We start from the raw sequence: 13,269 nt of genomic DNA on the forward strand, positions 1-13,269 counted from the left end.
GCGCGGGCAGTGGGCTGGTACTAGCGTTGTGCCGCAGTTTTCTCAGGGGCAAGCAGCCAGCCACACAGCCCACTCACACCTCCGGAACCTGAGGAGAAGGGTGCTCTCGGCAAAAGCTAAGTACTTGCATATATTTTACTGCATCCCCCCACCCTCAAGCTGGCTTCAGGAGCTGAATCCCTGGGCCTGAGATAGACCCTGGTGAGCACCTAGAGCTGTCCTCCCGGCCTTGGGGAAGGAAAAAATTTGCAACTGGGGGAAAAGATAATTTGCTAGCTCCATTAAGCAGGAGAGCTCAGGACAGAAGCAGCTTCTGTCCAGGCATAAACCGTCTGTGGACGTTGAGCACCTTTCCCTTCTGCATGGATCTGTGTGGGCCTATTTCAGGAGAATAGGCCCTTGTTGGCAGATTTCAACCATTTCAGCTGTGCGGTGGAGAGGTGGGTGGTTGATGTTTGGCATTGCTTTGCCTATTAAACAAGGTCCTCACCTACCCACATCAGGGACCTAAGGACTGGTAGCTCCACTCAGGTCACCCAGCCACCTGTGACAGAGGTCCAAAGATAACTGGCACCTCCCAGTCCTTACAACCAAAAACTTTGGGTGCCCATGGTCTGTCTGCAGAACCCACCCACCTGCATGATCTAGAGAACAGGAGCATGCTTTCCTCAGAAACACACGGGGGATGGTTCTCAGCCCTCCGCCTTGTTCAGAGCATGACACCCTGCCTCAATCAGATACCAGTATATACGCCAATCACCCCTGCCCCTCTAAGACTGTAGGACAGAGCCTGTACCACACAATTGATGATCAGCTACCTGGAAACCCGAACTGAATTCATACAAGAAAACTGAATGGACTCCTAGACTGATATACCTGATAACAGCTCTAGCCAGCTAGAGACAGGACACCAGAACTCCAAAGGCGAAAATAATCAACCTAGCTCAGTCAAGCAACCCATAGGGGTATACCAAAACAAAGCAAAGCAAGCAGCTATGACACAGTAAGCAAGCATAAACTAAATACAATAACTTATAGATGGGTTGGAAACAACAGTCAATATTAAGTCACATAAAGAAACAGATCATGATCACCTCAACAGGCCCTCAAAACAAAGAATCTAGGGATCTTTTAGATGAAAGTGCATTCCTGGAATTACCAGATGCAGAATACAAAAGTTTAATATACAGAATCCTTCAAGACATCAGGAAGGAAATGAGGCAATACGCCAAACAAGCCAAGGAACACACAGATAAAGCAACTGAAGAAATCAGAAAGATTATTCAGGAACAAAATGAAAAGTTTGATAAACTGGAAAAATCCATAGACAGACAGCAATCAGAAATTCAGAAGATTAATGATAAAATTACAGAATTAGATAACTCAATAGGAAGTCAGAGGAGCAGAATTGAGCAAGTAGAAGCTAGAATTTCTGAACTCGAAGATAAATCACTTGGCACTAATATATTTGAAGAAAAATCAGATAAAAGAATTTTTAAAAAATGAAGAAACCTTAAGAATCATGTGGGACTCTATCAAGAGAAATAACCTACGAGTGATTGGAGTACCAGAACAGGGAGTGATAACAGAAAATACAGAGAAAATTGTTGAAGATTTGTTGGCAGAAAACTTCCCTGATATTGAAAAAGATGAGAAGTTATCTATCCAAGATACTCATCAAATTCCACATAAGGTAGATCTTAAAAGAAAGTCACCAAGACATATTATAATCAAACTTGCCAAAACCAAAGATAAAGAGACAATTATAAGAGCAGCGAGGGATAAACGAAAAGTCATCTACAAAGGAGAGCCAATAAGAATAAGCTCGGACTACTCAGCAGAAACCATGCATGCAAGAAGGCAATTGGATGACATATTTAAAAAATTGAAGGAAAAAAATTGCCTGCCAAGAATGATATATCCATCAAAACTGTCTCTTAAATATGAAGGTGAAATTAAGACATTTCCAGATAAACACAAGTTGAGGGAATTTGTAAAAACCAAACCAAAACTATAAGAACTAATAAAGGGAGTTCTTTGGTTAGAAAATCAATAATATCAGGTATCCCCCCAAGACTAGAACACTGGGCAGAGCAACCAGAAGTCAACCCAGACAGGGAAATCCAAAAAAAACAAAGATTAAAAAAAAAAAACAACCCAACACAGGGTAATGGCGATGTTATTATATAAAAGAAGACAACACTAAAATAATAAAGAGGGACTAAGGAATGTAATCATACAACTTCCATATGGAGAGGAAGATACGGCGATACAAAGAAATAAAAGTTAGTTTTAAATTTAGAAATATAGGGGTAAATAATAAGGTAACCACAAAGGAGACAAACTATCCTACTCATCAAAATAAAATACAAGGGAAAAATAGAGACTCAGCAGAAACAAAATCAACAACAACAAATACGAGGAAAGGACAATATATAAAGAAAATCTGCTCAGCACATAAAATCAAGTGGGAAAAAGAAACTGTCAACAACACACAAAAAAAGACATCAAAATGATAGCACTAAATTCATACCTATCCATAATTACACTGAATGTGAATGAACTAAATGCACCAATAAAGAGACAGAGAGTGGCAGATGGATTAAAAAACAAGATCCATCTATATGCTGCCCACAGAAGACACACTTTAGACTTAGAGACACAAACTAAAACTCAAAGGATGGAAAAAAACATATCAAGGAAACAACTATCAAAAAAGAGCAGGAGTGGCAATATTAATTTCTGAACAAAATAGACTTTAAAGTTAAATCCATCCGAAAGGATAAGGAAGGATATTATATAATGATTACAGGGGCAATACACCAAGAAGATATAACCATATTAAATATTTATGCACCCAATGACAGGGCTGCAAGATACATAAAACAAACTCTATCAGCATTGAAAAGGGAGATAGACAGCTCCACAATAATAGTAGGGGACTTCAACACACCACTTTCAGTGAAGGACAGGACATCCAGAAAGAAGCTCAATAAAGACACGGAAGATCTAAATGCCACAATCAACCAACTTGACCTAATACACATATACAGCACACTCCACCCAACAGCAACCAACTATACTTTCTTTTCTAGTACACATGGAACATTCTCTAGAATAGACCACATATTAGGTCATAAAGCAAGCCTTAGCAGAATCCAAAACATCGAAATATTACAAAGCATCTTCTCTGACCATCAGGCCATAAAGGTGGAAATCAATAACAGGAAAAGTAGGGAAAAGAAATCAAACACTTGGAAACTGAACAATACCCTGCTCAAAAAAGACTGGATTATAGAAGAGATTAAGGATGGAATAAAGAAATTTAAAGAATCCAATGAGAACAAAAACACTTCCTATCAGAACCTTTGGGACACAGCCAAAGCAGTGCTCAGAGGCCAATATATATCAATAAATGCACACATCCAAAGAGAAGAAAGGGCCAAAATCAAAGAACTATCCCTACAACTTGAACAAATAGAAAGAGAGCAAGAAAAGAAACCCACAGGCACCAGAAGAAAACAAACAATAAAAATTAGAGCTGAACTAAATGAAATAGAAAACAGAAAAGCAATTGAAAGAACAAGACCAAAAGCTGGTTTTTTGAAAAACGCAACAAAATTGATAAAGCATTGGCCAAGCTGACAAAAGAAAAAGAGGAGAGGAAGCAAATAACCCAAATAAGAAATGAGATGGGTGATATTACAACAGACCCAACTGAAATTAAAAGAATCATATCAGGTTACTATGAAAAACTATACTCAAACAAATTTGAAAGAAATGGAGGAATTCCAAGAAACACACTACCTACCTAAACTAACACAAACAGAAGTAGAACAACTAAGTAGACCCATAACAAAAGAAGAGATTGAAAAGGGAATCAAAAAACTCCCCACAAAAAAAGCCCTGGTCCGGACAGCTTCACTGCAGAGTTCTACCAAACTTTCAGAGAAGAGTTAACACCACTACTACTAAAGATATTTCAGAGCATAAAAAAGGATGGAATACTACCAAACTCATTCTATGAAGCCACCATATCCCTGATACCAAAACCACGTAAAGACACCAGAAGAAAAGAAAATTATACACCTATATCCTTCATAAATGTAGATGCAAAAATCCTCAACAAAATTCTACCCAATAGAATTGAACAACATATCAAAAGAATAATTCACCATGACCAAGTGGGATTCATACCAGGTATGCAGGGATGGTTCAACATTAGAAAAACAATTAAAGTAATCCCCCACATAAATAAAACAAAAGACAAGAATCACATGATTTTATCAATTGATGCAGAAAAGGCATCTGACAAAGTTCAACACTCATTCATGATAAAAACTCTCAGCAAAATAGGAATAGAAGAAAAATTCCTCAACATAATAAAGGGAATTTATACAAAGCCAACAGCCAACATCACCCTAAATCGAGAGAGCTTGAAAGCATTCCCATTGAGATCGGGAACCAGGCAATGATGCCCTTTATCACCATTCTTGTTCAATATTGTGCTGGAAGTCCTAGCCAGAGCAATTAGGCTAGCTAAAGAAATAAAGGGCATCCAGATTGGCAAGGAAGAAGTAAAAGTATTTCTATTTGCAGATGACATGATCTTATACTCAGAAAACACTAAGGAATCCTCCAGAAAACTACTGAAACTAATAGAAGAGTTCAGCAGTGTATTGGGATACAAGATAAACATACAAAAATCAGTTGGATTCCTCTACACCAAGACAAAGAACATCGAAGAGGAAATCACCAAATCAATGCCATTTACAGTAGCCCCCGAGAAGATAAAATACTTAGGAATAAGTCTTACCAGAAATGTAAAAGATGTATACAAAGAAAACTACAGTACGCTTCTGCAAGAAACCAAAAGAGACTTACATAAGTGGAAGAACATACCTTGCTCATGGATAGGAAGGCTTAACATAAAAATGTCTGTTCTACCAAAAGCGATCTATACATTTAAAGCAATTCCGAGCCAAATCCCAAGGATATTCTTTAATGAGATGGAGAAACAAATCACCAATTTCATATGGAAGGGAAAGAGGCCCCAGATAAATAAGGCATTACTGAAAAAGAAGAACAAAGTGGGAGGCCTTACTTTACCTGATTTTAGAACCTATTATACTGCCACAGGAGTCAAAACAGCCTGGTACTGGTTCAACAACAGATACATGGACCAATGGAACAGAATTGAGAATCCAGACATAAATCCATCCACATATGAGCAGTTGATATTTGACAAAGGCCCCAAACAGTTAAATGGGGGAAAAGACAGTCTTTTTTAACAAATGGTGCTGGCATAACTGGATATCCATATGCAAAAAAATGAAACAAGACCCATACCTCACTCCATGCACAAAAATGAACTCAAAATGGATCAAAGACCTAAATATAAAATCTAAAACAGTAAAGATCATGGAAGAAAATATAGGCGCAACGTTAGGAGCCCTAATACATGGCGTAGGCAGTATAGAAAACATTGTAAAGAACATAGAAGAAAAACTAGATAACTGGGAGCTCCTAAAAATCAAACACTTATGCTCATCCAAAGACTTCACCAAAAGATTAAAAAGACTACCTACAGACTGGGAAAAAGTTTTTAGCTATGACATTTCTGATCAGCGCCTGATCTCTAAAATCTACATGATACTGCAAAAACTCAACTGCAAAAAGACAAATAACCCAATTAAAAAATGGGCAAAAGATATGAATAGACACTTCACTAAAGAAGACATTCAGGTAGCTAACAGATATATGGGCAAATGTTCACGATCAGTAGCCATTAGAGAAATGCAGATCAAAACTACAATAAGATTTCATCTCACTCCCACAAGGCTGGCATTCATCCAAAAAACACAAAATAAATGTTGGAGAGGCTGTGGAGAGACTGGAACACTTCTACACTGCTGGTGAGAATGTCAAATGGTACAACCACTTTGGAAATCAATTTGGTGCTTCCTTAAAAAGTTAGAAATAAGACCACCACAGGATCCAGCAATCCCACTCCTTGGAATATATCCTAGAGAAATAAGAGCCTTTACACGAACAGATATATGCACACCCATGTTTATGGCAGCACTGTTTACAATAGCAAGAAGATAGAAGCAACCAAGGTGCCCATCAATGGATGAATGGATAAATAAATTATGGTATATTCACACAATGGAATATTATGCATCGATAAAGAACAGTGATGAATCTGTGAAACATTTCATAACGTGGAGGAACCTGGAAGGCATTATGCTGAGTGAAGTTAGTAGCAAAAGGACAAATATTGTATAAGACCACTATTATAAGAACTTGAGAAATAGTTTAAACTGAGAGACTGTTTATGAGAGGAGAGAGGGAGGGAGGGTGGGAGAGGGGTATTCACTAATTAGACAGTAGATAAGAACTACTTTTGGTGAAGGGAAAGACAGCACACAACGCAGGGGAGGTCAGCACAATTGAACTAAACCAAAAGCAAAGAAGTTTCCTGAATAAACTGAATGCTTCGAAGGCCAGTGTAGCACGGGCAGGGGTCTGGGGACCATGGTTTCAGGGGACATCTAAGTCAATTGGCATAATAAAATCTATTAACAAAACATTCTGCATTCCACTTTGAAGAGTGGCATCTGGGGTCTTAAACGCTAGCAAGCAGCCATCTAAGATGCATCAATTGGTCTCAACCCACCTGCATCAAAGGAAAGTGAAGAACACCAAGGACACAAGGTGACTACGAACCTAAGAGACAGAAAGAGCCACATGAACCAGAGACTACATCATCCTGAGAGCAGAAAACTAGATGGTGCCCGGCTATAACTGATGACTGCCCTGACAGGGAACACAGCAGGGAACCCCTGAGGGAGCAGGAGAGCAGTGAGATGCAGAACCCAAATTCTTATAAGACCAGACTTAATGGTCTGACTGAGACTGGCAGGACCCCGGTGGTCGTGGCCGCCTGACCTTCTGCTGGCCCAGGACAGGAACCATTCCTGAAGCCTACTCTTCAGACATGGATTGGACTGGACAGTGCGTTGGAGAGGGATGCTGGTGAGGAGTGAACTTCTTGGATCAGGTGGACACTTGAGACTATGTTGGCATTCTCCTGCCTGGAGGAGAGATGAGAGGGTGGAGGGGGTTAGAAGCTGGCGAAAGGGACACGAAAAGAGAGAGTGGAGGGAGAGAGCGGGCTGTCTCATTAGGGGGAAAGTAATTGGGAGTGTGTAGCAAGGTGTATATGGGTTTTTGTGTGAGAGACTGACTTGATTTGTAAACTTTCACTTAAAACACAATAAAAATTATTTAAAAAAATTAAAAATATTTGCAACATATACCACAGAGGGTTAATTCCTGCTCTAACAAATTAATGGAATGGTAAGTCAGGTGTGATGGGGAAAAGAGGGATCAGGGAGGCCATGGAAAGTGAATAGGTTTATCATATTCACAATTACCAGGGAAAGGGAGGCACAGTACACCACGAAGCAAGGCCACATAGGAGGTTGTACTTGGGACAAGGTAACAATAAACTGAGGTTGTAGGAGAGGGCTTATGTATGGCAAGCAGGGTGGGGTTAGCTAGGTTTCAAGGGCTTCCTGGGGATTGGGCATTTTGAATAATTCTGCAAGCTCGGGGAGCATGGGGGTTGGCTGTACCTAGTTATTAGGTACCTAGCACCAGGGCAGTTAGAATATTGATCCAGGAATGTGAAACCTGATAAGGGATGTGGTTGGACAGTGGACTTAATCAGCAACTTTAGAAGAGGGATCGACTGGCCTCCAGACAGGGCCTCAAAACTGTGTCAAGTCAGCATTTAAAGAAAATGGTATTGCAATTGACTCCTTGATGTCTTGACATCAGTTTAGAGTCTGATTGTTTGAGTTGTTTCTTGGCCTCAATGGTAGAGAAGACTTTCAGGGAATAGGGCATAAGTTGCCCTAAACAGGTTAGAAAATGTTTTATTAGGACAGTAACAGGGAGGGAAACAAGTAGAAATATAAGAAATCTTTGTAGGCTACTCCATACGTAATTTTCTCATTAATATGGTATTTAGTCAAAAAAGCAAATATGAAAAATTTTTTGGTCTCTAACAATATCTTTCCACAACTTTGTCAGTTTGTCATACTGTGGTGGATTGCATGTTGCTATGATACTGGAAGCTTTGCCACCAGTATTTCAAATACCAGCAGGATCACTCTTGGTGGACTGGTTTTAGCAGAGCTTCCAGTCTAAGACAGACTAGGAAGTAGGACCTGGCAGTCTAATTCTGAAAAAGTAAGCCAGTGAAAAACTTATGAATACCAGCAGAACATTGTCTGATATAGTGCCCGAAGATGAACCCCTCAGTTTGGAAGACACTCAAAATATGACTGGGAATGGCTTCCTCCTCAAAGTAAAGTCGACCTTAATGATGTGGATAGAGTTAAGCTTTTGAGACCTTCATCTACTGATGAGGCATGACTCAAAATAAGAAGAAACAGCTGCAAATATCCATTAATAATTGTAATGTGAAATGTATGAAGTATGAATCCAGGAAGATTGGAAGTCATCAAAAATGAAATGGAACACATAAACATCAATATCCTTGGCATTAGTGAGCTGAAATGAATTAGTATTGGCCATTTCAAATCAGACAATCATATGGTTTGCTATGCCGGGAATGACAAATTTAAGCGGAATGGTGTCACGTTCATCGTCAAAAAGAACATTTCAAGATCTATCCTGAAGTACAATACTGTCAGTGATAGGGTACTATCATACACCTACAAGAAAGACCAGTTAATATGAATATTATTCAAATTTATGCACCGATCATTAATGCCAAAGATGAAGAAATTTAAGATTTTTACCAACTTCTGCAGTCTGAAATTAATCAAATACACAATCAAGATGCATTGATAATTACTGGTGATTGGAATGCGAAAGTTGAAAACAAGAAGGATTGGTAGATGGAAAATATGGCTTTGGTGACAGAAATGATGCCGAAGATCGCATGATAGAATTTTTGCAAGACCAAGGAATTCTTCACTGCAAATACCTTTTTTCACCAACATAAATGGTGACTATACATGTGGACCTCACCAGATGAAACACATAAAAATCAAATCGACTACATCCGTGGAAAGAGATGATGGAAAAGCTCAATATCTTCAGCCAGAACAAGGCAGGGGCTGGCTGTGGAACAGTCCATCAATTGCTCATATGCAAGTTCAATTGGAAATTTAAGAAGATTAGAACAAGTCCACAAGAACCAAAGTACAACCTAGAGAATATCCCACCTGAATTTAGAGACCATCTCAAAAATAGATTTAACCCATTGAACACCAATGACCAAAGACCAGACGAGTTGTGGAATGACATCAAGGACATTATACATGAAGAAATCCAAGAGGTCGTTAAAAAGACAGGAAAAAAAGAAAAGACCAACAAGGATGTCAGAAGAGACTCTGAAAGTTGCTCTTGAATATAAGGTAGCTAAAGCTAAGGAAGAAATGATGAAATAAAAGAGGTGAACAGAAGATTTCAAAGGGCAGCTCAAGAAGACAAAGTAAGGTATTATAATGACATGTGCAAAGACCTGTAGTTAGAAAACCAAAAGGGAAGAACACACTCAGCATTTCTCAAGCTGAAAGAACTGAAGAAAAAAATTCAAGCCTTGAGTTCCAATATTGAAGGTTTCTACAGGGAAAATACTAAATGACACAGTGTCTTAGTTATCTAGTGCTATTATAACAGAAATAGCACAAGTGGATGGCTTTAACAAAGAGAAGTTTATTTTCTCACAGTAAAGTAGCCTAGAAGTCCAAATTCAGGGCGTCAGCTCTAGGGAAAGGCTTTCTCTCTGTGTCGGCCTTCTCATCAATCTTCCTCCAGACTAGAAGCTTCTCTGTGTAGGGACCCCAGGTCCAAAGGACATGCTCTGCTCCCGACATTGTTTTCTTGGTGGTATGAGGTCCACCTGTCCCTCTGCTCACTTCTTTCTTTTATATCTAAGAGATTGCCTCAAAACACAATCCAATCTTATAGATTGAGTCCTGCCTCACTAACACAACCGCTGCCCATCCTCCCTCATTAACATCATAGAGGCAGGATTTACAACTTACAGGAAAATACACAATACTGGAAATCAAGGCCCAGACAAATTGATACACACATTTTTGGGGGGACATAATTCAATCCATGACACACAGGAAGCATCAAAAACAGATGGAAGGAATACACAGAGTCATTGTACCAAAAAGAATTGGCTGATGTTCAACCATTTTGGGAGGTAGCATATAATCAAGAACCAGTGGTACTGAAGGAAGAGGTCCAAGTTGCACTGAAGGCATTGGTGAGAAACGAGGCTCTAAAAATTGATGGAATACTAATTGAGATGTTTCAACAAATGGATGCAACACTGGAAGAGCTCACTTGTCTATGCCAAGAAATTTGGAAGACAGCTAACTGGCCAACGGACTGGAAGAGATCCATATTTGTACGTATTCCAAAGAAAGGTCATCTAACAGAATGTGGAAATTATCGAACGATATCATTAATATCATACACAAATAAAATTTTGCTGAAGATTATTCCAAGGCAGCTGCAGCAGTACATTGACGGGGAACTGCTGGAAATTCAAGCCAGATTCAGAAGAGGATGTGGAACAAGGGATATCACTACTGATGTCAGAAGGATCCTGGCTGAAAGCAGAGAATACCAGGAAGACGTTTTCCTGTGTTTTATTGACTATGCAAAAGCATTCGACTGTGTGGATCATAACAAAATATGGATAACATTTCAAAGAATGGGAATTCCAGAACACTAAATTGTGCTCATGAGGAACCTGTACTTAGACCAAGAGGCAGTGGTTCAAACAGAACAAGGGAATACTGCGTGGTTTAAAGTCAAGAAAGGTTGTATCTTTTCACAATACTTATTCAGTCTGTATGCTGAGTAAATAATCTGAGATGCTGGACTATATGAAGAAGTGCAGTCCATCAGGATTGGAGGAAGATTCGTTAACAACCTGCGATATGCAGATGACACAACCTTGCTTGCTGAAAGCGAAGAAGACTTGAAACACTTATTGATGAAGATCAAAGACCACAGCTTTCAGTACGGATTGAACCTCGACATAAAGAAAACAAAAATCCTCACAGCTGACCAATAAGCAACATCATGATAAATGGGGAAAGGACTGAAGTTGTCAAGAATTTCATTTTACTTGGATCCACAATCAACAGCCATGGAAGCAGCAGTCAAGATATCAAAGAATGCATTGCATTGGGCAATTCTGCTGCAAAAGACCTCTTTAAAGTGTTAAAAAGCAAAGATCTCACTTTAAGGAGTAAGGCGCACGTGACCCAAGCCACGGTGTTTTCAAGCACCTCATATGCATGTGAAAGCTGGAAAATGAATAAAGAAGACCTAAATTTTTTATTAAGAAGAATCGATGTCTTTGAATTATGGTGCTGGAGAAGAATATTGAATGGGTGCCAGAAGAACAAACAAATCTATCTTGTAAGTAGTACATCCAGAATGCTCATTAAAAGCAAAGATGGGGAGACTTCATCTCACATACTTTGGACATGTTATCAAGAGGGACAAGTCCCTGGATAAGAACATCATGATTGGTAAAGTAGAGGGTCAGCAAAAAAGAGGAAGAACCTTGATGAGGTGGATTTACACAGTGGCTTCAACAATGGGCTCAAGGATAACAATGATTGTGAGGATGGCACAGGACCAGGCAGTATTTCGTTGTGTTGTACATAGGGTCTCTATGAGTCAGAACTGACTTGATGGCACCTAACAACTACAATGGAGACCCTGGTGGCGTAGTGGTTAAGTGCTATGGCTGCTAACCAAAGGGTCGGCAGTTCAAACCCACCAGGCGCTCCCTGGAAACTCTATGGGGCAGTTCTACTCTGTCCTATAGGGTCGCTATGAGTCAGAGTCGACTCGACGGCACTGGGTTTTTTTTTTTTTTTAACAACTACAGTATCTTGGTGGAGTTGTAACTTATGTTAAAGTGTGAGTTATGTATTTTTTATGATTAAAAATGTTTTGGTGTATTTCTTGTGTCAGAAAATTAGTAGTATTTGTTCATAACCAAATGGAAGGGGTAGTTGTGGTAGACGCGGTTGGAGACTCAGGGCAAGAGGTCATGGTGGGAACCTGGAGCAGTGAAGTAGAATAAAGCACTGGGAAGTGGAAGTTCTTGTCCTCAGGGGGTGAAGGGGTAGACTGATATAAGGCAGTTGACTCCTAAAAAAAAGGCAAGTAATAATCACTATTAATTTTAGAATGGCATAGATAGTAGTAACCACTACAAGATTTCCCTTTAAGCATGGGAGTGTAGGGGTATGTGTTTTGGTAGAGAGTCAGAAGTACACCAGGACAATGGGCTAAACAAACAGCAAGGTCAAGAAACATAGCAGAATCCATATTGTCAAAGGACAAAAACCAGTAAAGGTCCTATGTCCAGTTTTTCAGTGCCTGGTGGCACAGTGGTTAACTGCTATGGCTGCTAACCAAAAGGTCGGCAGTTTGAATCCACCAGCCACTTCTCGGAAACCCTATGGGGCAGTTCTACTTTGTCCTATAGGGTCGCTATGAGTCAGAATCAACTTGACAGCAATGGGTTTGGTTTTTTTGGTTTTTAGTTACTTAAACAATTGCTTGATGAAAGTGCAGAGGACTTGAAGCACTTACTGATGAAGATCAAAGGCTACAGCCTTCAGCATGAATTACACCTCAACACGAAGAAAACAAAAATCCTCACAACTGGACCAAAAACCAACATTATGATAAATGGGAAAAAGATTGTAATTGTCAAGGATTTCATTTTACTTGGATCCACAATCAATACCCATGGAAGCAGCAGTCAAGAAATCAAATGATGTATTGCATTTGGCAAATCTGCTGCAAAAGACTTCTTTAAAGTGTTAAAAAGCAAAGATGTCTCCTTGAGGACTAAGGCGTGCCTGACCCAAGCCATGGTGTTTTCAGTCACCTCATATATGTGTGAAAGCTGGACAATGCATAAAGAAGATGGAGGAAGTATTGGTACCTTCGAATTATAGCATTAGTGAAGAATATTGAATATACTGTGGACTGCCAATAGAACAAACAAATTTGTCTTAGAAAAAGTACAGCAAGAATGCTCATTAGAAGCAAGAATGGTGAGACTTTGTTTCATTTACTTTGGGCATGATATCAGGAGGGACCAGTCCCTAAAGGAGGGCATCATGCTTGGTAAAGTAAAGGGTCAGTGAAAAAGAGGAAGTCTCTCAAAGAGATGAA

Source organism: Elephas maximus, chromosome X (genome assembly GCF_024166365.1).
Source record: "Elephas maximus indicus isolate mEleMax1 chromosome X, mEleMax1 primary haplotype, whole genome shotgun sequence".
Classification (NCBI taxonomy): Eukaryota; Metazoa; Chordata; class Mammalia; order Proboscidea; family Elephantidae; genus Elephas; species Elephas maximus.